Source organism: Balaenoptera borealis (genome assembly GCF_965194805.1).
Source record: "Balaenoptera borealis genome assembly, chromosome: 2".
NCBI lineage: Eukaryota > Metazoa > Chordata > Mammalia > Artiodactyla > Balaenopteridae > Balaenoptera > Balaenoptera borealis.
In genome coordinates this window covers 103,636,398-103,663,348 of record NC_138867.1, presented here as the reverse complement: position 1 = coordinate 103,663,348, position 26,951 = coordinate 103,636,398, and positions in this window count along the sequence as shown.

The following is a 26,951-nucleotide window of genomic DNA, read 5'->3' as shown; positions in this document are numbered from 1 at the left end:
AAAAGAATCTAAAAAGGAGTGGATATATGTATATGTATTACTGATTCACTTTGCTGTACACCTGAAACTAACACAATATTGTAAATCAACTATACTCATAAAAATATTAAAAAAAACGAAAATCAGAAACATGCAAACACTATTTCATAGTAGTAAGCTAGTTAAGGAATGATGGTGAGAAAGTAGAATAATACCAAACTCTGGGAAATAGGAAGGGCAGCCTTCCTCTCATTTAGTTATTCTACCTTCTTAAAGTAGATGCGTTACAACTTGACGATGGTATCTGCATCTGATGAGAGAAATTTCTGCCTGATCATTAAAAGTGCTAGATATGTTTTTTGGATGTAGTATTTTATTTTCTTTACGTTCTCATTTTGAGAATTTAGACTAGGTGTTAAGACTTTTTTATTTCAGTCTTATCTGGGCCACTTCTGTGTGTATGTGTGTGGTAAGAACACTTAACATGAGATCCATTCTCTTAACAAATTTTGAGGTGCACAATACCATATTGTAAACCGTAAGGACTATGTTGTACAGCCGATCTCTAGAATTTATTTATCTAGTATAAATGAAACTTTATACCCATTGAATAATGGCTCCTCATTTCCCCAACCCTCCAGCCTCTAGCAACCACTATTATAGTTTCTGCTTCCATGAGTTTGACTCCTTTAGATAACTCATGTAAGTGGAATCAGGCAGTATTTGTCCTTCTGTGACTGCCTTATATTTCACTTAATGTCCTCCAGGTTCGTCCACATTGTCACAAATGGCAGGATTCCCTCCTTTTTTCTAAAGGCGAAATCATATTCCATTGTGTGTATATATCACATTTTCTTTATCCATTTATCTGTCAAGAAAACGTATGCTACCGGCATAAAAACATACATATAGACCAACAGAACAGACGAGAGAGCCCAGAAATAAACCTACATATATATGGTCAACTGATCCTTGACAAGGGTTCCAAGAACACACAATGGGCTGCATTCTGTTTAAATTTTATTCTAGGCTTAAGAAACAGACGCAAAAGTGAATTTACTTTTCTTTCTGGCTTCCCATGATAGACAAAAAGGAAGGGATTCAGGGCCCCATAACATTGCCCAGGTCTAAAAGCTGCCTTAAGCTTGAGCGCCAGCTCACAGGACCTTAGACAAGGGCGGAGATCAGAAGGGGGATAAATCCCAATGACTCGAGTGTATTGATCGGTTACCATATGTGAGGTGCCAAACTTCTGAGTCTTGGTGTCTCACCTATAAAATGACAATAGCATTATATATTCTACTTACTATATTGTATTATTATTATATATTCTACTTACAGAGTTTTTTGATAATTAAATAAGATGATGTGTATGTGAATTCTTAGAAAACTATGAAGATCTTGTTTTTAGTAAGCAGTTATTGAAATGTATGATTTTATATTTACTTGCCATCATTTTTCATTAATAGTCTTGATTATCTTAATATAATAGGGTTCTATATTAGTAGCAAAATCAGGGATTTTACAATGTATTGTAGAAAGTAAAGGTCTTACAACACAACACTCTGTACTCTTATTCAAGCCAAATGACTTTTGCTTTATATACTTTTTATTCTTTCCTATTCTTTTCTTTTCAGTGACTTGAGTTCAGGGAGTATTGGATTTATCTTTATTGTGAAGTTCATGTCACTCAATAAAATATGTGATGCAGATGAATGAAGATGCAACCAATCAGTGATTCATTAATAGTCACCAAGGTGAACATGTGAAGGAAATATGATAGAATTTTCATCAAGTGAAAAGTGTAGATTCTTAAATAAGTTTTGAGAAGACGAAGTTTTGGATTATTTGTTAAATTACTAAATTAAATGTCCTCAACTCTGGCTTAATGTATTTAGGGATACAAAAATTCTTTCAGGCTACCAGGGTGCCTTTTAGTTAAACTAAAACTCTCATTTGCTAATGGTACCCTAATGACCTTTAAGCATTAATGAAAACTGCCTGATTTATGCCTGAGGCTAACTCACTCATCAAGTGAAGCCCTGCCCAGAGAACAGAGCATAAAGAGAAACAGGGTTAGGCGGCTGCAGGGGCAAGTGAGCACCTGCCCAGTGCCCCAGGAGGCAGGATATTGAAAAACACATCCCAGAGGGAAGAGATGTGGGCCCCAATCCTGACTCTGCCACCAGCTGGCTGTGTGAGCTTGGCAGATCAAGGCCTGTTCCTTCATCTTGAAATGATCAGTGGCTCTCAACTAAGAAAAGCGTACAGGTAGCATAGATGGCACACCTGAATCTTCTGAACATATTCTAAGATGTTATCATAATGGTAGAAAGTACAAAACTTTTCAGAGAAAATTTTGTATTTTGGGCTTTGGTTTTTGCTTTTGTTTTTCCTGTTACGGTGGGACCATAGAGCTTGTAGATTTATCCCACATAGAGTGTGGAGGACCAATGGAACCTGATAATTCCTGATGCATCTTCCAAACCACAGGTCTGTGATTCTAGTCAGTTGCTGGATGAGTGTGTGGAAGGAGACAAAGCTGGCCAAGAGCCAGAGTTGGTTCTGTTATCAAGCCAAAGCCTGCCCCTCCAAATAATGAGCTTTTGAAGAGGCCAAAACTGTTGTTGTTCTTTCAGTGAGCAGCCTGCTTATAATAAAGGGAAAGCAGACTCCAAGTTAAGAGTGTTCCACTGCCTACAAATCTAATATCTACATCAAATGAATCTGCCATAGACAATTATCATTGCAAAATTAGAAATGATTGTCCCTTAGAGTTTAACCATTTATGACAGGGAACATCTTCAAGGTTACCCACTGTATTATAAAGACAACCACTCTCTTATTCTGTGTAAAATGCTTTTTTAAAAAATCAAACGAGATAAAATGATCATTTTCTAAATCTCATTGAGAAAAAGAGAACCAGACAGTATGTTCCAATTAGCATAAACAGACAATAGAGATTTTCTTTTCTACTGCAGTCTCAGATCTCTGATAGGAGACATTATGTCTGGCACAAGTTATCAAGGAAGGGTTAGAAGTATTTTGTAGCATGACATAAACAAAAGCTCTGAAAGCAGAAGGGAGAAGAAAACTGTAACCACCATAGTAATAATGAAACAACGTAACAGTTTGGTAACCTTTCAAAATACCCAAGATTGGGGAGTGACTCTAAACTAGTGAGTTGTTTTGCAGGATAAAATCAGAATCTGAACATTTTCTAACAATTCTAAAGGTGAAAAGAACAGAAACCATATAATCATTATGAAAACTTACAGTGATGGAAATAATTGGAAATATCAAGGGGGAAAAGAGTCAGTATTTGAAAGGACATGGCATTTTATGTATATATATATATATGCCATTTTTATTCTTTATTATAACATATTTGCCTTTATCTCAAAGTAGACTAGGCTGGCTAATAACTTTTATCTCTAATTTATATGAAGAAGATTATGGAAGGACAAGATTTCTAGAAGTAAACCATTAGCCTATTCATTAATGTTTTCAGAACTGAGAAGTTTTGCAATATATACTAGTTGGGAGACAATTCTTTGGAGTCTTTCATATTTCTGCACATATTGTAAGTGAGGCACCGATTGCCCTTTGTTCTGGACAATCTCAAGGATGTTTATAAAATGAACACACTTGCAAAATGGAGAAAGTGTTGCCCTTTGGAGCAAAGGGCAGGTTTACTTACAGCCTTGAAAGATAGGGACAGTATCAGCCTCCAGAGCAATGGACAGGCATGCTTAATATTTTGTATAGCAAAGATAACATCGCCCTCCAGAGCAAAGCACAGGCATAATCACTGCCCGTTATAAAAGATTCTGGCTCTCTAGGCTCAGGGTTCCTTTACTTTAACACACCAACTGTGGGTTACTGCCGTCCTCTGGCCCTCTTCGTGTTGTCCTGTGGAGATAGGGGTCAGGGAACCAGCACAAAAATGCTGGCACTTTAGCTACTGCTATTGTTGTACTTCATCTCTCATCTGGGGATCTTGTGTTTTCTGCCAGCATCCATGATACTGCTGGCAGGCTAACTTGTGAGCTAGCAGGTAGGGTAAAAAAATCTCAGAACCTTCACAGTTCTTGACAATACTTACATTGGTAATTACTTTGGAAACATAGTGGTCTCTTCTCTGGAGTTTTGGTAAGTAGTGAAAAAACTTCATGTATTTAAAATTATTTTTCAGGATGTGTACTATAGAGATATGGATGTGTGTATAGAATCTGACTGACCAATTCATAAGCCCTTAAGGGTACCAGTACTTGCTGATCCAGAAATTCTATATATTGTCTGGGTCCTTAGAGTTGATACAGCTCAGAGGACTAACAAAACTTATATGAGACTGAGATATAGTCCATAGTGGTGGTTTGTTTATTTATATAAAAAAAAAACATTTCAAAGCAGATCAGAAGTTTGTCAGAAAAGAAAGGTAAATGCATCTCTCTCCCATATGCAAGTCAGTTGTAATAATCTAAGGGTTAATTAAGTGTTCTCAATGGTTAGTGTCATCAAGTCTGATACATGCATGGCCACTTTAGGTTGTTGAATATTCATACCAGTTAGTCACATTGTTCTCTCTTCTGGATAGTGCCAAATAACTACAAATTTTACCTTGAAGGATTTCCCTTTCCAGAGTCTATATAGACTACTCCTTCTCTGTGAATAGCTTTTTTCTTTCTACAGATTACAATTCAACCAATTAGATTTCACCTCTGTGTCACAATCACTTTTTAGTAATTTAATCTCATTGAAGGTATGACCTTCGTACCTTGGCCAGACTTCATGGTTTCCACATCTTCTCTGTCACACATTTACAGATAAAAAAAGGACTAGTTTTGTGAGTTGTGTTTACATGGAAAAGATAAGATGTTCTGGTGGCATTTATATGAGGAAACAATGATGCTTACTAAGCAGCCTGTGTTATATTGAAATCTCTCTTACTTTTGTTCTTCATACCAGCGAGAGAGAGAGAAACACATGAGTTCCAAAGGTACAATGTCTACTTGGGAACTACATGACAAACCATAAACAATTAAATCGATATTCTTCAAAATTGAAAATTACATAGGATACATGATTATATTAACAAAAAGAGTTTTGTGGCTATTAGAGTTTAATTCATAAAAGTAGATGTGTGAGCTTTATAGATTTTCATTGACATGATCATGCTTCTAAGGATAAAAATGACCATGCGTTAGGGATTGGTCTTTGTATTAGTTCAGATCCTCTCAGAAGCAGATGCCACAGTAGGATTAGACATGCAAGAAATGTACAGGGGAAATGCTTATGAAGGATAAAGGAGAGGAAGTAGGAGTAGGCGGGGAGAGCCATCAGACCACAGTGTAGGTCTAACACCGGTGAAAGGTGAGGGGAAAGCAGAGAGGTTTGGAAAGAAGTCTCAGACTGTAGGGACCTAAGCAAGCTTTGCATTCCAAAGGGAGTCCTTGAGCAAAATTTGCCTTGTAGATGTGCCCTTCTGCTGGCAGCAGTAGGCCTGCACTAGCAAGTTCTCTGTGCTTAGTCACTGGCTGGGAGCAGCCCAGGGGAAGTGTGTCCTCAGCCCAAACCCTGAGGTGAATCCAGAGGGCTGGGCTGTCCATCAACTATGTACCCTGTAGCAGGAGATCTGAGTGGTGCATTTTCATAGCTATTGGGGTTTTCAAGTGATTTCAAAAACATAAAGGCATAATTATGAAAATACTGTATACTCTGTTCAAACTACACAGTTATCAAGACATAGTGGTGTCATACTTCAGATCTTCCAAATCATCTTTCTCATACTTGGAAATTGTTGAAATGAATACAATAAATGGCAGCTAAGACATTTTTAAAGGAATTTAGTACTAAGATTTTTGAAAATATGGTTTGAGACCAGAATGTTCTAATGTATCATGTGATAATTAATATAATAGCTTGTATGTATGCACCCAATGTAATCCTTTTATGATTGAAGAATTGAAGGACATCTGGTTGCTTCCAAGTTTTGGTGATTATGAAAAAAGCTACTATAAATATTCATGTGACACTTTTTAACTCATTTGGGCAAATACCATTCAGTTTAAGTTTTTAACTCATTTGGATAAATACCAAGGAGTGTGGTTGCTGAGTCATACAGTAAGAGTATGTTTAGTTTTGTATGAAACTACCAAACTGTCTTTCAAAGTGGCTGTACCACATTAATGACTTTTTTATAGGAGAGAGTATTGTGTGGCCTCTTTAAAAAGCAAAATAATACCTTTGTGAAATCTTACCAACTTCCCTATTAGGGATGCAAATCTGATTTTCTCTTCAGGTAGTAGAAGGAAATAATAAAGCAGGGAGGACAGGTAGAGGTGTTCTCAAGACACCCCCAAACCTTTCTAGCACAAAACAAAGATTTAATCATAAGTGGGAATTTCTGAAAAGAACTTAGTGTTTATGTCTGTTTTCGTCTTAACCTCAGCTATTAATTAACACCCTACTGGCAAGTAAACTTTGAGACTCTGACCTGAGACAAATCTTGTATTTCCAAAACTTTGTGAACAGTATTGTTGGTAGTTTCTAAATATATATTCACAGAAAAGAACAGCAGAAAGTAATGCTGCATTGTAGGAAAGGTAATTTTCTTCTCCTAGCTTTTCAGTCAGTGAGGATGGATTTTAAATCCTTTTCCATCCTCTTAAAAAAAAATCTCTACAAAGAGAAACAGATGGAGGTGGAGTCAAGATGGCGGTGTGTGAAGACACGGAGTTAGCATCTCCCCACAACTAGGGCGCTTGCTGGTCACTGGTGGGGGACTCTGACACCCAAGGAGATGGGAGGAACCCCAAAGTGAACTGGCAGCTTGCGGGATCTTGGTTCATGAGCCTGGGTTCGGGCTGAAGCTCCTGCGGTGGGAGCTCTGAGTCCAAACCACTGGACTAACAGAGAACCTCAGACCCCAGGGAATATCCATCAGAGTGAGGTCTCATGGAGTTCCTCATCTCAGCACCAAGATGCAGCTCTACCAATAGTCTACAAACCCCAGTGTTGGAAGCCTCAGGCCAAACAACCAGTAAGACAGGAACACAATCCCACTCATTAAAAAAAAAAAGAAATGAGACGGCAAAAAAATATGTCACAGATGAAGGAACAAGGTAAAAACTTACAAGACCAAATAAATGAAGAGGAAGTAGGCAATCTACCTGAACAAGAATTCAGAGTAATGATAGTAAAGATGATCCAGAATCTCAGAAATAGAATGGAGGCACGGACTGGGAAAATACAAGAAATATTTAACAAAGATCTAGAAGAACTAAAGAACAAACAAACAGAGATGAACAACACAATAACTGAAATGGAAAATACACTACAAGGAATCAATAACAGAATAACTGAGGCAGAAGAACGAATAAGTGAGCTAGAAGACAGAATGGTGGAAATAACTGCCGAGGAGTGGAATAACGAAAAAAGAATGAAAAGAATTGAAGACAATCTCAGAGACCTCTGGGACAACACTGAACACACCAACATTCAAATCATAGGGGTCCCAGAAGAAGAAGAGAAAAAGAAAGGGTCTGAGAAAATATTTGAAGAGACTATGGTTAAAAACTTCCCAAACATGGGAAAGGAAATATTCACCCAAGTCCAGGAAGCACAGAGAGTCCCATACGGGGTAAACCCTAGGAAAAACACACCAAGACACATATTAATCAAACTAACAAAAATTAAATTTAAAGAAAACATATTAAAAGCAGCAAGGTAAAAACAAAAAGTAACATACAAAGGAATCCCCATAAGGTTATCAGCGGATTTTTCAACAGAAACTCTGCAGGTCAGAAGGGAGTGGCAGGATATACTTAAAGTGACGAAAGAGAAAAACCTACAACCAAGATTACTCTACCCAGCAAGAATCTCATTCAGATTCAATGAAGTCAAAACCTTTTCAGACAAGCAAAAGCTAACAGAATTCAGCACCACCAAACCAGCTTTACAACAAATGCTAAAGAAACTTCTCTAAGTGGGAAACACAAGAGAAGAAAAAGACCCACAAAAACAATTAAGAAAATGGTAATAGGAACATACATATCGATAATAACCTTGAATGTAAATGGGTTAAATGCCCCAACTGAAAGACACAGACTGACTGAATGGATACAAAAACAGGACTCATATATATGCTTGTCTACAAGAGACCCACTTCAGACCTAGGGACACATACAGACTGAAAGTAAAGGGATGGAAAAAGATATTCCATGCAAATGGAAATCAAAAGAAAGCTGGAGTAGCAATACTCGTATCAGATAAAATAGACTTTAAAATAAAGACTGTTACAAGAGATAAGGAGGGACACTACATAACGATCAAAAGATCAATCCAAGAAGAAGATATAACAATTATAAATGTTTATGCACCCAACATAGGAGCAACTCAATACATAAGGCAAATGCTAACAACTGTGAAAGGAGAAATTGACAGCAACACAATAATAGGGGACTTTGACATCCCACTTACACCAATGGACAGATCATCCAAACAGAAAATAAATAAGGAAACACAAGCTTTAAATGACACCATAGACCAGATAGACCTAACTGATATTTATAGAACATTCCACCCAAAAGTGGCAGACTACACTTTCTTCTCAAGTGCACATGGAACATCCTCCAGGATAGATCACATCTTGGGTCACAAATCAAGCCTCGGAAATTTAAGAAAATTGAAATTGTATCAAGCATCTTTTCTGACAACAACGCTATAAGATTGGAAATCAATTACAGGAAAAAAAACTGTAAGAAACACAAATACATGGAGGCTAAACAGTGCGCTACTAAATAACCAAGAGATCACTGACAAAATCAAAGAAGAAATCAAAAAGTACATAGAAACAAATGACAATGAAAACATGACGACCCAAAACCTATGGGATGCAGCAAAAGCAGTTCTAAGAGTGAAGTTTATAGCAATACAATCCTACCTCAAGAAACAAGAAAAATCTCAAATAAACAATCTAACTGTATACTTAAAACGACTAGAGAAAGAAGAACAAAGAAAACCCAAAGTCTGTAGAAGGAAAGAAATCATAAATAAATAAATGAGCAGAAATAAATGAAATAGAAAGAAAGAAAACAGTAGCAAAGATGAATAAAACTAAAAGATGCTTCTTTGAGAAGATAAACAAAATGGATAAACCCTTAGCCAGACTCATCAAGAAAAAAAGGGAGAAGACTCAACTCTATAAAATTAGAAATGAAAAAGGGGAAATCACAACTGACACTGCAGAAATACAAAGGATTATAAGAGACTACTACAAGCAACTATATGTCAATAAAATGGACAACCATGAAGAAATGGACAAATTCTTGGAAAGGTACAATTTTCCAAGACTGAACCAGGAAGAATTAGAAAATATAAACAGACCTATCACAAGTAATGAAATTGAAACCATAATTAAAAGTCTTCCAACAAACAAAAGTCCAGGACCAGATGGCTTCACAGGCGAATTCTACCAAACATTTAGAGAAGAGCTAACCCCGATGCTTGTCAAACTCTTCCAAAAAATTGCAGAGGGAGAAAAACTCTCAAATTCATTCTATGAAGGCACCATAACCCTGATACAAAAACCAGAAAAAGATATCACAAAAAAAGAAAATTATAGACCAATATCACTGATGAACATAGATGCAAAAATCCTCAACAAAATACTAGCAAACAGAATCCAACAGCATGTGAAAAGGATCATACACCATGATCAAGTGGGATTTATCCCAGGGATGAAAGAATTCTTCAATATACGCAAATCAATCAATGTGATATACCACATTAACAAATTAAGGAATAAAAACCATATGATCATCTCAATAGATGCAGGAAACGTTTTTGACAAAATTCAACACCCATTTATGATAAAAACTCTCCAGAAAATGGGCATAGAGAGAACCTACTTCAACATAATAAAGGTCATATATGACAAACCCACAGCAAGCATCATACTCAATGGTGAAAAACTGAAAGCATATCCACTAAGATCAGGAACAAGACAAGGATGTCCACTCTCACCACTCTTATTCAACATAATTTTGGAAGTCCTAGCCACAGCAATCAGAGAAGAAAAAAAAAAATAAATGGAGTACAAATTGGAAAAGAAGAAGTAAAACTGTCACTGTTTGTCGATGACATGATACTATACATAGAAAATCCTAAAGATGTCACCAGAAAACTATTAGAACTAATCAATGAATTTGGTAAGGTTGCAGGATGCAAAATTAATGCACAGAAATCTCTGGCATTCCTATACACCAACAACAAAAAATCAAAAAGAGAAATTAAGGAAACACTCCCATTTACAATGGCAACAAAAAGAATAAAATACCTAGGAATAAACCTGCCTAAGGAGGCGAAAGACTCAGAAAACTATAAAACACTGATGAAAGAAATCAAAGATGACATAAGCAGATGGAGAAATATACCATGTTCTTGGATTGGAAGAATCAGTATTGTGAAAATGATGATACTATACAAAGCAATCTACAGATTCAGTGCAATCTCTATCAAACTACCAATGGCATTCTTCACAGAATTAGAACAAAAAATTTTTCAATTCGTATGAAACACAAAAGACCCTGAATAGCCAATCAATCTTGAGAAAGTAAAACGGAGTTGGAGGAATCAGCCTCTCCAACTTCAAACTGTAGTACAAAGCTACAGTAATCAAGACAGTATGGTACAAAAACAGAAATGTAGATCAATGGTACAAGGTAGAATGCCCAGAGATAAACCCATGCACATATGGGCACCTAAATTATGACAAAGGAGGCAAGAACATACAATGGCGAAAAGACAGCCTCTTCAATAAGTGGTGCTGGGAAAACTGGACAGCTACATGTAAAAGAATGAAATTAGAACACTCCCTAACACCATACACAAAAATAAACTCCAAATGGATTAAAGACCTAAATATAATACCAGACACTATAAATCTCTTAGAGGAAAACATAGGAAAAACACTCTTTGACATAAACCACAGCAAGATCTTTTTTGACCCACTTCCTAGAGTAATGGAAATTTAAAAAAAAATAAACAAATGGGACTTAATTAAACTTAAAACTTTTGCACAGCAAAGGAAACCATAAACAAGACAAAAACACAACCCTCAGAATGGGAGAAAATATTTGCAAATGAAACAATAGACAAAGGATTAATCTCCAGAATATACAAACAGCTCATGGAACTCAATATCAAATAAACAAACAACCCAGTTAAAAAACGGGCAGAAGACCTAAATAGACATTTCACCAAGGAAGACATACAGTTGGCCAAAAGGCACATGAAAAGATGCTCAACATCATGAATTATTAGAAAAATAAAAATCAAAACTACAGTGAGGTATCACCTCAAGCCAGTCAGAATGGCCATTATCAAAAAATCTAGAAACAATAAATGCTGGAAAGGGTGTGGTGAAAAGGGAACCCTCCTGCACTGTTGGTGGAAATGTAAATTGATACAGCCACTATGGAGAACAGTATGAAGGTTCCTTAAAAAACTAAAAATAGAACTACCATGCGACCCAGCAATCCCACTACTGGGCATATACCCTGAGAAAACCATAATTCAAAAAGAGACATGTACCACAATGTTCATTGCAGCACTATTTACAATAGCCAAGACATGGAAGCAACCTAAATGCCCATTGACAGAGGAATGGATAAAGAAGATGTGGCACACATATACAATGGAATATTACTCGGCCATAAAAAGAAACGAAATTGAGTTATTTGTAGTGAGGTGGATGGATCTAGAGTCTGTCACACAGAGTGAAGGAAGTCAGAAAGAGAAAAACAAATACCGTATGCTAACACATATCTACGGAATCTAAAAAAAAAAAAATGGTACTGATGAACCTAGTTGCAGAGCAGGAATAAAGATGTAGACATAGAGAATGGACTTGAGGACACGGGGTACGAGGGGAAAGCTGGGGCTAAGTGAGAGTAGCATCAACATATATACATTACCAAATTTAAAACAGTTGGCTGGTGGGAAGAAGCAGCATAGCACAGGGAGATGCTCAGTGCTTTGCGATGACCTAGAGCGGTGGGATAGGGAGGCTGGGAGGGAAGCTCAAGAGGGAGGGGACATGGGGACATGTGTATGCATATGGCTGATTCTGTTTGATGTGCAACAGAAACTAACACAGTATTGTGAAGCGATTATACTCCAATAAAGATCTATTGAAAAAACAAAAAAAGAGAAACAGATGGTCTACCCCACCCAGCACATCTGTTTTACTGGTTACTCTTAGACAAAGCTTCCAACACAAAAGACTCACGCCGATTTACTAAAAATACTGCATAATTATAATATGCATGTTCCTCTACAAAGTGTAAAGGAACTGAGGTGTTTTCTAGTTTTATTTTAAAGTACCATTGTCATCAATAAAAGAAGATTTTACGTCAAAACTGAGGAGAGATCAACTGCTTTTTCTTCAAACTATAAAAGTAAAGCATGTTGAGTGTAATAATTTTAAGAATGCGGAAAAATATTAAGAATGTGACAAAAACCACCCCAGATTTCAACACCTAGAAATAATCACTATTAATATTTTGGGTAACATACTTCCAGGTGTCTTTCAACATATAGGCTTATAAAGTAAGGATAATAATAAGTTGTTCAGTAATCTGTTTTTTAAAATCTGTGTTATGTTCTATACTTCTTTCCATGGTAAATACAGACGTAATTAATCATCATTTTTATGGTTGCATAGTATTCCATTGACTGTTTATATTATAATTTATTTTATAAATCTCTTATTGATTAACAATTAGCTTATTCTAATTTCTTAGTTTTTTTTTTTTTTTTTAGTGGCTTAAGAAGAATCCACCTGCTTTCTTTTTTTTTTAAAGATTGATTGATTGATTGATTGATTGCTATGTTGGGTCTTCGTTTCTGTGCTAGGGCTTTCTCCAGCTGCGGCAAGTGGGGGCCACTCTTCATCGCGGTGCGCGGGCCTCTCACCGTCGCGGCCTCTCTTGCTGCGGAGCACAGGCTCCAGACGCGCAGGCTCAGCAGTTGTGGCTCACGGGCCCAGTTGCTCCACGGCATGTGGGGTCCTCCCAGACCAGGGCTCGAACCCGCGTCCCCTGCATTAGCAGGCAGACTCTCAACCACTGCGCCACCAGGGAAGCCCTAATTTCTTAGTTTTATATGCAAATGTTATATACCTATAAAATTTTTTTTAGGATTTATTTTATTATCTTCTTCAGATAAATTACTAGCAGTGTAATTATCAAGTTAAACTTGTATAGTGTATTGAGGTTGCCATATTTTGCCATACTGCCCTCCAAAAGATTTGTACCAGCCTAACTCTTACCAACATGAAAGAGTTGGCATTTTCTCAACAACTCACCAACCATGGGCATTTGATAGGTTAAAAAAGTACTTATAGGTGAAAAATTATATTTCAATGATATGCCTACTTACATTTATTTAAATTTGAAGTGAAGCATATTTTCATTTGCCTGTTGACCATTTGTTTTAATTTTGTCCTTTGCCCATGTTTCTATTAGATAATGTTTTTCTAATTGAATGAAGATCTCACTCTATATTAAACTAAGCAAAATGAGTTTATTGAATTTTTAAAGGAGCTGCTTTTCTTACATTTCGGTTTGGAAGCCTCAAACTTTATATTTTATCCCTAACTGTACAGGCAAATTACTAAAATTCTGCTTTAAAAAATGCATATTGCTAGGACAAAATGATTCAAAAGGCTTTCTTTTCTACTCTCAAAAGAGAGTTCAGATGACAGTTGTAAAAAAATAATTTCTAATAGTCACTTTCTGACAAATTCAGTTATTCACTAGCGGTGAAAATCAAGGCAAACCAAAGAACACAAAACTAATTTATGTATGTATATACACCACTTTCAGTGTATGGTCCCTGTGAATTCTTTTTTGCACTCTAAAATGATAGCATGTAATGGCTACTCTCTGTATCACTTACAGAAAAGAACTGGAACTCAAGAAGTAAATTAGCACGAGAGCATGCTCCCTTTGTGAAAATCACAGAGCCACCTGTGTCCCCAGTTATGCTTAATTACGTACTCCACGTCACCCCCGGGAGAGCAATCCACCCTAAATTAATGCTTCTACATTGTTTCCTGAGGAACATGGTAAATGCAGACATCTACTCAACTAAGTCTCCAGGTTCCACATTATTCCAGAGGCCCTAAAAAATGTGATGTACAGGCAGATGAAAGCTTTTCTTATTCTCTCTGAGCCTAGAAAATAAGTAGGTGCCATCCTCTGAGGTCTCTAGAGAAGAGTCAAAAAATAGAGAGCAGGGCTTCCCTGGTGGCGCAGTGGTTGAGAATCTGCCTGCCAATGCAGGGAACACGGGTTCGAGCCCTGGTCTGGGAAGATCCCACCTGCCGCGGAGCAACTAGGTCCGTGAGCCACAACTACTGAGCCTGCGTGTCTGGAGCCTGTGCTCCGCAACAAGAGAGGCTGCGATAGTGAGAGGCCCGCGCACCGCGATGAAGAGTGGCCCCTGCTTGCCACAACTAGAGAAAGCCCTCGCACAGAAACGAAGACCCAACACAGCCATAAATAAATTAGTTAAAAAAAAAAAAAATAGAGAGCAGAAGTATATCATATGTGGGTTTGTTGCCACTGGATGGATTTTTTGGTTAGTTTTTCAACCTATCAAGGATGTACTACAATATATGCAGATTTCCTGTCTGTATAGAAATATTGAGTAGAGAGTTAGGCTTATATTCTCCGTTATCAAGAAACAGATCTACAACAAAATTTCTTAGCCTTTATTAACTGTAAAGGAACACACCTCATGGAGACAGGAAGCATCTTATTTAATCCGGCTCTGTTTTTCATCCCTTTCCAGTAGAAAAGCTGAGCTCTTTACTCAGTGCGTATGCATAGGATCATTCTGCTCTTGAAAAGCGTAGGATCATTCATCCTGGTCAAGCCACAAGTAATACAAAATGAAAAATGAAACTGTGAATTTCTTCTTTCTTTAATTGTCTTTTAGAGAAAGGATGTGTGGAGGAGGTGTCAAACGTTTGAATAAAATCAGAAAAAAGAAGTGATTTTTTGTGTTTGTGTAAAAGCCTGTCTTATTCATATGTTCACTATTGGTTTTATGAGAATATCTTATTTCCCAGTTAGATTGCAAACTCCTCTTGGGCAGCGACTTTATCTCATACTTTTCTTGTATTCTCTCACAGCATATACAATGAGTATTTGCTTATAGATTGCTTTACAAGGCTTTGGGGAAATGAGCTAAACATGTCTACAGTTATGTGACAGAATTTATTCATAATAAAATAGTATCTTGAAGAAGATATTATAAACTCTATTAAAGAATTCTGCAAGACAGGGTGTATCTCAAAATAATTTAAAAAGACATATTTAATAGTTTTCGCAGACTATAGTGAATCTCCACTGAAAAGAGGCCATTCTTTGTGTGTGTATGTGTGTGTCTGCATGCATTCCCTACCATGGTGTAAAATCAATTTTAATCCCAGACATGATAAATAATTAAGGATAGAAACACAGCATTATATAAGTTTGATTCCTAGGTAAAAATACATTATTGAAAACCTTTATTTTTCCTGCAAAAATAGCAATCAAATAGAAAACTGACCATCAGCTATTTGTTCTTCTATAAAAGGCTGCCATTAGATATATCTCTAAAGCCAAACTGGAATTTCAAGTTTCATTAGCCTCTCTCTTTAACTACAACCCTTTATATTCAGAGGACCCAAGAGCATTTATGTTCCTGAAATACACACCCACACACCTACACTCGCGTCTAGATAACAGGTGATTAAATGACATTTTACTGCATGCGTTTTTCAAACAGAATTGTTTCATTTAGATGCTTATATAAATCAGTCATAATCTGAAGTTTTCATAATTATTTGCATTAATGTCAGGATCCTATATGGACAATTAATAATGGGTAAAGATGTGGAATGCTCTGTTAAATACATAATAATTTTTTAAATATTTTAATACATTTTTATTCTGTAATAACTATTTTCAATAAATGTCTTCATTAGCCTACATAATGAATTATGAGTCAATTTTGCATAAAATATGTCGACTAGATTTGAACACCAACAGTCTAAAATAAAAATAATAGACTATGATTCTTATAACTAGTACAGTATAATATGAGCATTTCCAAACATAAGTTTTGGTGGTCAGGATTTTTTTTTTTTAATGGGAATCTACAAGACACACAGAAAAAAAAAAGAGGTAGTAATAATCAATGATTTGTATGATCTGCTTTTGCCCAAACAGTCCATTCTCTGTCAATTAAACAAACAGATTCCGTGTTTCTGTTATCTTAGAATAATTATAATGATATTAGTTTTTACTAGGCACTTATGTGCCAGGTGCTATGCTAGCTCATTGAATCCTTAGAATAACACTACAAAGTAGGTATTACTATAACTACCCTACAGGTGAAGAAACCGAAGCTTAGGAAGGTTAAATAACTTGCCCAAGGTCACAGAGCTGGTGAATGGGACACCTGAGATTCAAATCTAGCTGCTCTAGCTTCATAGCCTCTGCCCTTAGCTCTTATTTATTACTTCAGAAAATATTTCTTGGGCATATACTATGTGTCAGGCACTCTACCATATACTGAGGATAAAGTAGTCAACTAGAAAATTCCTGATCTCAATGGGGTTTAGCAGGAGAGACAAACAACAAAAAATTTAAAAGACGAATGACTAAAATAATTACATTTGTGTGAAGTGCTGTAGCACAGGCATATATCTCCTGGGAATGAGGCATTGCTGAGTTAGATGGTTCTCTCTAACATAACTGGGACATCTAGTTTATGCAGTAGCAACTCTTTGATATTCTGCTGTCCTGCGCTGTCTCCATTCTCAAGGAGGTTGAAGTAACAGAGTACAGAAGAGTCTTTAATGTGTATTACGCACAAGTCTATCAGTGGCACTATCTCTCCAATCATAAGGGAAATTAGAGGAATATATGCCTGGATGGATGATCCACATTTTATATCAGAAGTTTGCTGCCAGCCTCAGGAGTCACGCCACCCCTCAAAGTGGCCAGAGTGGGTCTCAGATCCACCTGGTAGACTGGGTCAGACTTTTTAAGTTGTACACCAGGACAGATGGCTATCACTCGATGGAGACAACCCAATTACTATCCCATTTATGGCTTATTTTATGATTTTATGGAGGCCTCATTTTGGAATAAGTTCCAGTTGCATCTTGTGGCACTTCTAAGAACACTGTCAGTCAGACTCATGTCTCCGTTTTTACCTGAGACTCTTTCCTCACTTGCAGTACACACCTTATGACATACCAATACACAGGATTGCTTTTAATCACTTGACTTGAACGGGTCCCTTATATATGTATTACTGGAAGTCTCCTTATACATAAGTTTCATTAGTAGCCTTAAAAATACCCATTACCACCCAAGGAAGCAAATCCAAATGGTTTCCACATGGGCTCTAGACCTTAGTACCTTTGTGATATTTCAGGAAACAAGTCAAAGCAGTTGTACACAATTCATCTCTTGAATTTTGTACCACTAGGAAGGTGTATTAATTTGCTAAGGCAGTCCTAGCAAAGTAGCACAGACTGGGTATGACAGAAGTTTGTTTCCTTACAGTTCTGGTGGCTAGAAATCCAAGATCAAGGTGTCAGTACAGTTCGTTTCTTCTGAGGCCTCTTTCCTGGCTTGTTGCTGGCTGTCATGCCTCTGTGTCTTCACATGGTTTTCTGTGTGTGCGTGTGTATGTGTACCAATTTTCTCTTCTTATAAAGACACCAGTTATGTTGGATTAGGGCCCACCCCTAATGACCTCATGTTGACTTAATTACCTCTTTAAAGGCCCTGTCTCCAAATATAGTCACATTCTGAGGTACTGGGAGTTAGGACTTCAACATGTGAACCTGGAGGGAGAGGGGGGCGGGCACAAGAGAGCCCATAACAGGAGAGTTTACAAGAAATGAGAGTGAACCCAGTCCAGTCTACCATTCACTTACTGAGTACAGGGGTTTATGGTAACTCCTCAACTCCTAATAGCTCCTAAGTATGGCCTAAGAGCGACACTGGGATCCTCTCCCTACCCTTTTACAGAGGGCAGCTTCCCCTAGCGCAGTGCTTGCTAGAGAGGCGTGTACACTGCTGGACAGGAAGCTAGGTGGTATAAATAACATTGAATCACTTTGTGAAAGTGATTTCATTCCCTTGCAGTTCTTCTGAAGAAGTCCATGGGCAGTCTGGGTTTGTTGGTCATGTTTTTAACACTTGTTGATTCCTCCCTACCCACTCCCCGCCTTCTTTTCCATCCACAAACAGAAATCAGGCCTCAGGCTCAAGAGCCTTTGGCAAGCACCAGCACTCTAGGCCTAACTAAATACTGTTTTTGTTGGGTATTTGTTTTCAGTGAATTCATGAGGTCACCCACCATTGCATTTATGGCAAGTGATTCTGTTTTCCATTTAAAATCGTGATATGTGTTTTATTTAACATAAAGTATTTAAGTTAAAAAAAAGTGAGTCAGTTCAAAGAAAAACATTAATGATAGCACAGGTGGTAGGCAGATATGAAAAAACCATGAAGGTGGTCTACAAGACAACTGAAGTCTTAGAAATGCGACTCTAACATGTAAGATAAGCAGAGATATTGGTCTCACCAACTCTTGAGTTGTTCACTAAGGGATACTCCTTAGAAAAATGGTACTTCTAGCTCCACCCTGAGCCTCCACTGCCAGTATTGTGGTCAACTCTTGCTGCCAGGGGCCTGGTCCACTTTCCAAAGTGACATGACTTCTCCACCAGAACCCAAGAGGAGACAAGGTGGGACAGAGCTACCTACCTCTTTTTGTCTCCTAGAAACTCCTCCATATCTAGCATCTAATTAATCTCTACCCACAGGACCGAGGTTCCCTCTCTGGATCCTTTCCCTTTTACTTTAGTTCCAAACTTGACGTAAAGCCATCATCTCAATTAACAAGCAGCTAATAACAGAAGTTTAGTGCAGACACATGTAGACAAAGTATTTTTGACTTGGATCTGAAAACTTCCAGGAAATTCCAGTACATATCTGATTCATAATTCTTTCCCATGCTTGTTTCCTCTGTCACACTTTTGTTTTACAATTTGGAGTTTCATTCCTAGCTTTCCATCTGGATTTCTGGTTTAATACTAACTTTAAGACTCAGGTAGTTCATATAGGAGGCTAGCCTTATGTTTGTGTTGGACATTCTAGCTTTGTAAACATTTGTAAAATGTTTTATTTGCAAGAGTAAACTATCTGCCCACTAGAGACTGCCTAAATGATCTATCGTGTAACTATATGATGGTTTTAGAAGAATTATTAATACATGGGGGAAGTGTTCATGGTATGATAAACAAAGAAAGCAGGTTACAAAAACAGCATTTCTGGTAAAGTACTACTTTTTAAAAGCATTATATATACATATTACAATTTATTCATCTATAATTTATTCATCTATAATTGGAAGACTATGCCATAATGTTATCAATGGTTCTTTAGCTAGAGGGATTATGAGGATTTAAAATTTTTTTCTTTATATGTTTCTATATGTTATTAGTTTTTTTTTTTTGGACTATACTTTTTTTTGTAATTTTTAAAATTGAGGAATAGTTGATGTACAATATTATGCAAGTTTTAGGTGTATAACATAGTGATTCACAATTTTTAAAGGTTATACTCCATTTATAGTTATTATAAAATATCAGCTATGTTCCCCATGTTATACAATATATCCCTGTAGCTTATTTATTTTATACGTAGTAGTTTGTACCTCTTAATGCCCTACCCCTCTCTTGCCCCTCCCTTCTTCCCTCTCCCCACTGGTAACAGCTAGTTTGTTCTCTGAATTTGTGAGTCTGTTTCTTTTTTTTTATATTCACTGGTTTTATTTTTTGGATTCCACATCTAAGTAACATCATACAGTATTTGTCTTTCTCTGTCTGACTTATTTCACTTAGCTTAATACCCTCCAAGTCCATCTTTGTTGTAGCAAATAGCAAAATTTCATTCTTTTTTATAGCTGAGTAGTATTCCATAGTGTGTGTGTGTGTGTGTGTGTGTGTGTGTGTGTGTGTGTGTGTATCTATATCTATATATTTATATAGAGATGTAAGTATATATCTCATATTCTTTATCCATTCACCTGTTGATGGACAGTTGGCAATTGTAAATAATGCTGCTATAAACATTGGGGTACACGTATCTTTTCAAATTAGTGTTTTCAATTTTTTCAGATATATACTCAGGAGTGGGATTGCTGGGTCATATGGTAGTTCTATTTTTAGTTTTTTGAGAAACCTCCATACTGTTTTCCACAGTGACTGCACCAATTTCCATCCCTACCAACAGTCTTTGAAGTTTATATGTTTTCAATTTTCTGCATTGAATTTTTATTTTGTTTAAAATTTGAAAAAGAAATCATTAAATTTTAAATTAGCTCACGTAAAAAAAAAATTCTCCTATTCAAATGTTTCCAAGATGAAGTCTATACAATGTAAAAAGGTGACCACTGCTGGTCAGGGCTTTTTGAGAAATTATTTTTGCCTTTTTTTGGAGAAAGGGATGGCAATGCTACAGTTACTCCTGAACCATCCTCTACCAAAGAGACACAGTCTTAGGTGAGATACAGGGTCAACAAAAAAAAACAAGTTAGGCTGCTTTCCTTATCACTAGGTTAGGTGAAATCTGGTTTTTTGCCTTTTTTTTTTTTTTGGAAAAGATTTTTTAAAAAAACCCAGTAATAGCCTTTATCACAGGATTTGTGAAACCAAAACAGCAAGTGAAAAGAGGCTGACGTCAGGATGAAATATGAATAACAAGCTACATTATTTTATTCCTTTACAACCATTTATTTTGGCCCCTCACATTAAAAACATTTTTCTACAGCCATGGTTCTCAATAATTTTAATGTCTTCATCCATCAGATCCAACAAGGCTCCCAACAGTAACTAATTTTCAATGGGACAAGGAAGAGAGCCTCATACAGGTGCAAATCAGAATAGGGAGGGGAATTTAACTTCAATAAAAATTGTTTTAGATGCTTCTAATATCCCCCTACTTGGATGATTACTGCTTTATATTGTTTTGTTGCCTTTAACTGAATATTTAGTTCAACATCACAGGCAATTACCTATTTTAAAAAAAAGCTTTATTCTGCTAAACATTGTTAGTGCTACTCCATTCTCCATTCTCCCTTCCTAACTGCATCCTATCTTGCTGTCCTGTCTCTGCGAACCATGTGCTTCAGCGAAAGGTGACTTCATCTCCAGCCTCCGGGCTAGGCCTGGCTTGTTTAAGGCTAATCTCAAACTCTTGCAGCAGGGTCTGGTTTAGGAATAGGGTATAGACAAGTCAGCTGTGGCATTCCCCTGGCCATAGGATTGTTCAGAAATGAGCCCGAGGGACAGTGTGAGCCTGTGAGATTCCAGCTGCTTAAAAAGGAATGTCCTTACTGTTAGGAGAAAGGCCCCCCAAAAAGATGCTGTCTCTCTGGAAATCATTCTGTGTTGTTACAGTCTCTCCCCCGTGAGGGATACTGACCTAAGGATGAAATAACTCAAAATGAAGAGCACAAGTGATGGAATTGTAGGGATTGCACGAACCCTGAAGCTCTCCCTACTTCTAAAGTACCAAGTACAAACATTTCCTTATGCTATAAACCAGTTGGGGTCAAGTTTTCCACTTCTTGAAGCTGAAAGCATACTGATACTTATACAACATATGGAATATTGAAGAATTCCTCAACATATTGTTCTATAATTTTAGTGTGAACTGTTTCACTTCATAGGCTGGAATAACAGGGAAAGAGAAGCTGCTTGAGTCTCTGTAATTATCGATTTAAGTTAATCACTTTAAATAGCATCTGAAATATTAATTCTAAAAGTTTCCATTAAATACAGCATAATAATATGGCTGGTTATAAGAGACGAGGGCTTTTAGCAATCACAAAATGCCAAAGATCTTAAAGCAAATCTCAGTAATAGGATTTGTGCTTAAACTATGTTTTACCTGTAATGTCCTTGAGATCTAATCTTAAAACATCAATGCTGATAAGAAGTGATTAAGATACATCTCTTCCTGAATAATGTATGTACCACATCATCAAATTGAAGAATTACATTGAAGAGGGAGTTCAATAACTATTTATAGTATTGCAAAAGTAATCCTTATGTTTTAAAAAAGTGGTCCCTTTTCAGGTCATTCATTCATTCCTTTAACTTTATTGAAATATTTAAAAATAACATCAAAAATACAAAAATAGAAGCAAGTAACCTTTAGAAATGAACTTAACTTTTTCCTTCTTTGGTGAAATTTCATGTTTTGTTCCATAGCTCGGATGTCTAGGAAATCAGTAACTTTAAGGGTATGAGGAGAGGGGGAGGTGATAAAAACAGATGCAAGGTAATCCACATGATTGTTTTCTAGCAGAAAGGTAACTGCACTGAAAGTATATGCTTTTGAAGATTACTTAGGTGCCAAAATAATTGTGGAAAACTTGTGCTATATTTTGATAGAAAATCTTCTGCCCTTCAGAGATGCTTATTTGGGGGTTTCTATGTTCTCTCCATTAAACTCAGCAGTATTTATTCTGCAGACTACACATCCATAGGCTCTTTGGCATCCATCCTCCATTATTTACCTATACTTAATCTGTTGGATTCATAATTCCTACATATTATAATAGCATGTGGCCACAGAGGAAATAAAGTATTCAAGCTAGATAAATACTGATCATCTAGATTTAAATTGATTTCTATCTTGCTGATATAAGAAAGTAGAAAAAAGATAGAGCTTCATCAAAAGAGAAAGTTCTCAAATTAAGGGAAATGTATTAAATTAACTCTCTTCTTTTTTTGTGTTTGGTGGTTCATGTACGAGATTTTAGAATGGAAAGCAGTATCTGATAAGGTACAAACAACTAATATAAGCAGGTTCGTAGGTTCTGTTTCCAAAAACCTGTAACATTTTAATCCAATGAGATTTTGTTTTGGGGGGAGGACTTGTAAACAAAATGTCCCAATGAGTGAAATTTTGACCAAAGTAAATAACATATCTGGATGTTATTATCTTTGAATATAACCATGGTTGATTTGAGGGGAGGGAGAGAAAAAAATGTATGGAATAATTGCCTCATTACTGGGTATCAGATTAAATTGTTTGATTTAAATGGATATGAAGGTAATGAATACAAGGAACTGCTATGAAGTTCCACCTTTCCTTATCAAAATGATAACATTAGGCACCCATACTCATGAGAACCAGGCTGGGTAGGGAGAAAGCTAATTGATCTAGGCAGAAACCCTTCAGGGGAAAGGACAAGAAGAAAAGAAACCTGGCCACCTGTGTAAGATGAGCACTCCCTGAGCTCTACTCTGAGAAGTGGTAAGTTAACTCTTTGGATGGGCTGATAATTGGGTCCATTGCAATGCATTTGTTATACCATTTAATACTTTTTAAATGGAAGCAAATTCAAGCCCTGGAATCTCTGCTCCGTTTTCCTAAAACTTAGAAGCTTACTTTAATTCAAAAAAAAAAAAAAAAAAATCACCAGTGAACTTGACTGAACATAGATATATGATAAATTTATTCAATTCCTCTGATTAAGTCCAGAGGTAAATTTTCCAAGATAGACGGCAATGTGAATTTGGGTATTTGAAATTTGAAGAAACTCCTGGGAATCTTAGGGTTCTATTTTGGCCAAGGTAAGAAACAGGAGAAAGTCCTTGAAAACTTCTGATTGCTACATTAAAAAAATTGAAGTATAAAAGTTTGACAAAAGTAAGCTACTAGCTAAATATAACAAAATAATATTATAGCATTTTATTTGGAAGAAATGAATATTCCAAGAAAATGTTTAACATTTCGATAAATTTACTTTATAATAGAGGATATTAGTCAAATAGGTCATGTCACGTTAGGTTTAGAGTCCATCTACTGGCTAAAATCCGTTGTAGTTTTGTCCATTCATTCAACAAATATTTATTAAATGCCTACTGTGTGCCAAGCGCTATTCTAGACCCTGGGGATAGAAAGTAGAACAAACGAGATCCTGTCTCATGGAACTTAATTAATAGATTGTACTTCATTGACATGTGTTCTACTAATATAATGACTTGTTAATTTAAACAAGGATTTGGGATGTGCTGTATCAAAACAGTGTTAACATTCCCGACAAGAAAATAATAGCAAACAAGTAGTAAAATATCTTTTTAACTTCTCCCTGCTGAATAGACATCATTTTGGCATGTACATATTCCTTGATAGAGATGACAGAAACCAGTTTGTTAATAAACACTGCTGGATGGTGGCCAAAACTATAATATTCCATATCTTGATACAATGCAAATGTTGTTTAACTAAGAATTATTAGAACTGGTTGATAAACACATACTTTTTAAAATGTATTTCGAAAATACGTCTCGTTGTGTGTATAACTATTGATTTAAATTCTGCAGAAGTCTAGATTTTAAAATAGTTCTTTTTTCTTATTTTAAGTATCCTTCTCACTCCTTAATGGAGTAATCCTCTTTCCTTGTCAGGCTTCTTGAGAACACTCATGAACATAGAATTTAATATTATATCTTTTTTCCCTTTTCTTCTATTTTTCCTCTTTCTCCTCTTAACACGTGTAGAATAATCACTTTTTCAAGGGTGACTTTTTCACTCACTGACTCTCATCCCTGACGTCCTTGCAAAATCATCTCTTTATTGTCATCTTAGCCTTTGAGCCTTTCCCAAAGTACCACTGTAGGTCTTTCTTCTCTCCTATAGTCCAGTAAATCATTTCTTTTCATATTGTTAAGAAGTTGCTGAAACTAAATGGATTACACAGTGTTTTTAATGTATCAGAGGATGGTTGGTACAATCTGATCAAGAAAATTTCACAGCTACATTTCTTGAGCTGCACCGAATTATGTATTCACCTCTGTCCTCTGCACATGTACGAATTACATCTCTATTACTCTCTATCACTGATGCAGATATAATTCTATGATTGTTGTAAATTTGGCTTGTTTACTTAATAAGAGTCTATTGAGCCTCTACTACAAAGTTACTCAGCACTCTTCCAGGCACTAGCAATAGGACAATGAACAAAATAGACATGTTTTCTAACTTACTGGAATTTACATTAACTGATATTTGGAAGATGGTGTATTTCTGGTTACCATTAGGATAAGCCACTCAACGTTAATGTTGCAGTTTCTAGCCAAAAAAAATTTTTTTTTAAATCACTGCTTTTTACTTTGTAGTCAGCTCTCATCTGGGACATTAATTATTTTTATGATAAAAAACAATTCACAATTGTGAAAATTAACAAAGTGCATTAATATTCCGTTATCACACTCAACTATCCTAAGAGTACCTCTCAGCTGAAAATGTCCAACCATTTAAATCTGGCGTAACTAGAATATCAAAGTCAACCTTCCTAAGAACTTCATTCACTGCATTGAAATAAAAACGATTTCAACATATAATTAGGATGACCTTAATCTTCTCTAACCCCATGGAGTGTCATGTGGAAGTAGGATATTACTTCCCCTTGGACATTGTATTTCCTCCTTTCACTATTGCAAACAGCTTTAAAGGTGAATCTAGCTCAAGAATGTAAGTGAGGGGCTTTTCAAAGGGTCCACTAAATTACCCACTAACTGGAGAAGAGGGTTAACATGGACGGAGTCTGGGTGGGGTGAAGGCCGACCGTGTAGTCCAAAACAAACTTCTTTGAAGTGTTATGTTCTATCTTTAAAAATCATGCAAAATGTTTATTGTATCCATATAGTTTCATGCTTGTTTTAATATAAAAAACATGTTTTCATTTCTCACCACTGATTAACATTGTTGCCCCACAATGTGATATAGAAATTTCTACTCCAGAGTTCTGGCACAGTTCCATGTTCTCAGGTCATATGTGTACCCCAGTTTGAGAATCACTAGGGTAGCTTAACAGAAGCACTCAGAGGACCTGACCTCTGATTGTTATCAAATTGTTCAAGTTATCCAACTTCAGATTTTCCTATCTGTTGAAAAGTGGTAAAAACCGTGCTTTATTCTCCATAATGTTGCTGGAAAGATCAGAAGAGTCAGTAGAATATTATTATTATTATTATTATCATCATCATCATCATCAAATGACTGGTTTGTTCAACAATCAGAACTTAGGTCAGGGTACAAATATGAAATGGTTCCATTTTTCTCCAGTTACTGCTTTCAACTATGCAGCGTTGAGTTTCCTTCTCCCATCCCTTTATGACAGCTTAGTCAGACCCCACAGCTTTCTGATCACTTTCAGCTATTAAAATATCAGTTCAGTCCAATTTATTTCCAATTGAAAATTTAACCTCACATCTGTTTGAAATCTCATCTCCTCCCGCCTTCCCTGTTTCAGTGAAGTTTCCATTTAAGTAATTTAGGTTGGGAAAGGAATGGGATCAACTGTTCTATTCCCTTTCCTCTCTTTCTTCCTTTCTTTTCTTTCTCCAAAGAATTGGGATCAAAGATGCAGAAAGACTGCAAGTATCCCTAACTCAGCAGATACAGGTGTGGTCCTCCCTTGTCTGTTGCTCTTTCTTGGTTCAAGATCCATCCATCCCTGATGCCCTCTGAGTGGCTCCTGGCTCAATGCTGAGTTTCTCCTGGGACACATGTGTGAGTTCTTGTTATGCTCACTAGAACCTGCTTGGAAAAGCACACATTTATGCAAGTAAAAAGTATTATGTTGGCAGCAGGAACACATGCAAAAATTCGGGAAGTATAGTATTGTGATTTATGCAAAATCGCATGGGATAACAGTTTTGTTGTACCACTCATGAAATGGTGTGATGCAGCTTGCTAGATGCTGACTAGGGGAGCTGCTTGTGCTACGGCTTAGGGATGTGGGTGAGAAGTTAAGGGAGGCTTCTGTCTTCTCTGAATCCAGGCTATATGTTTAGAGCCTTTCTCTTAATTTAA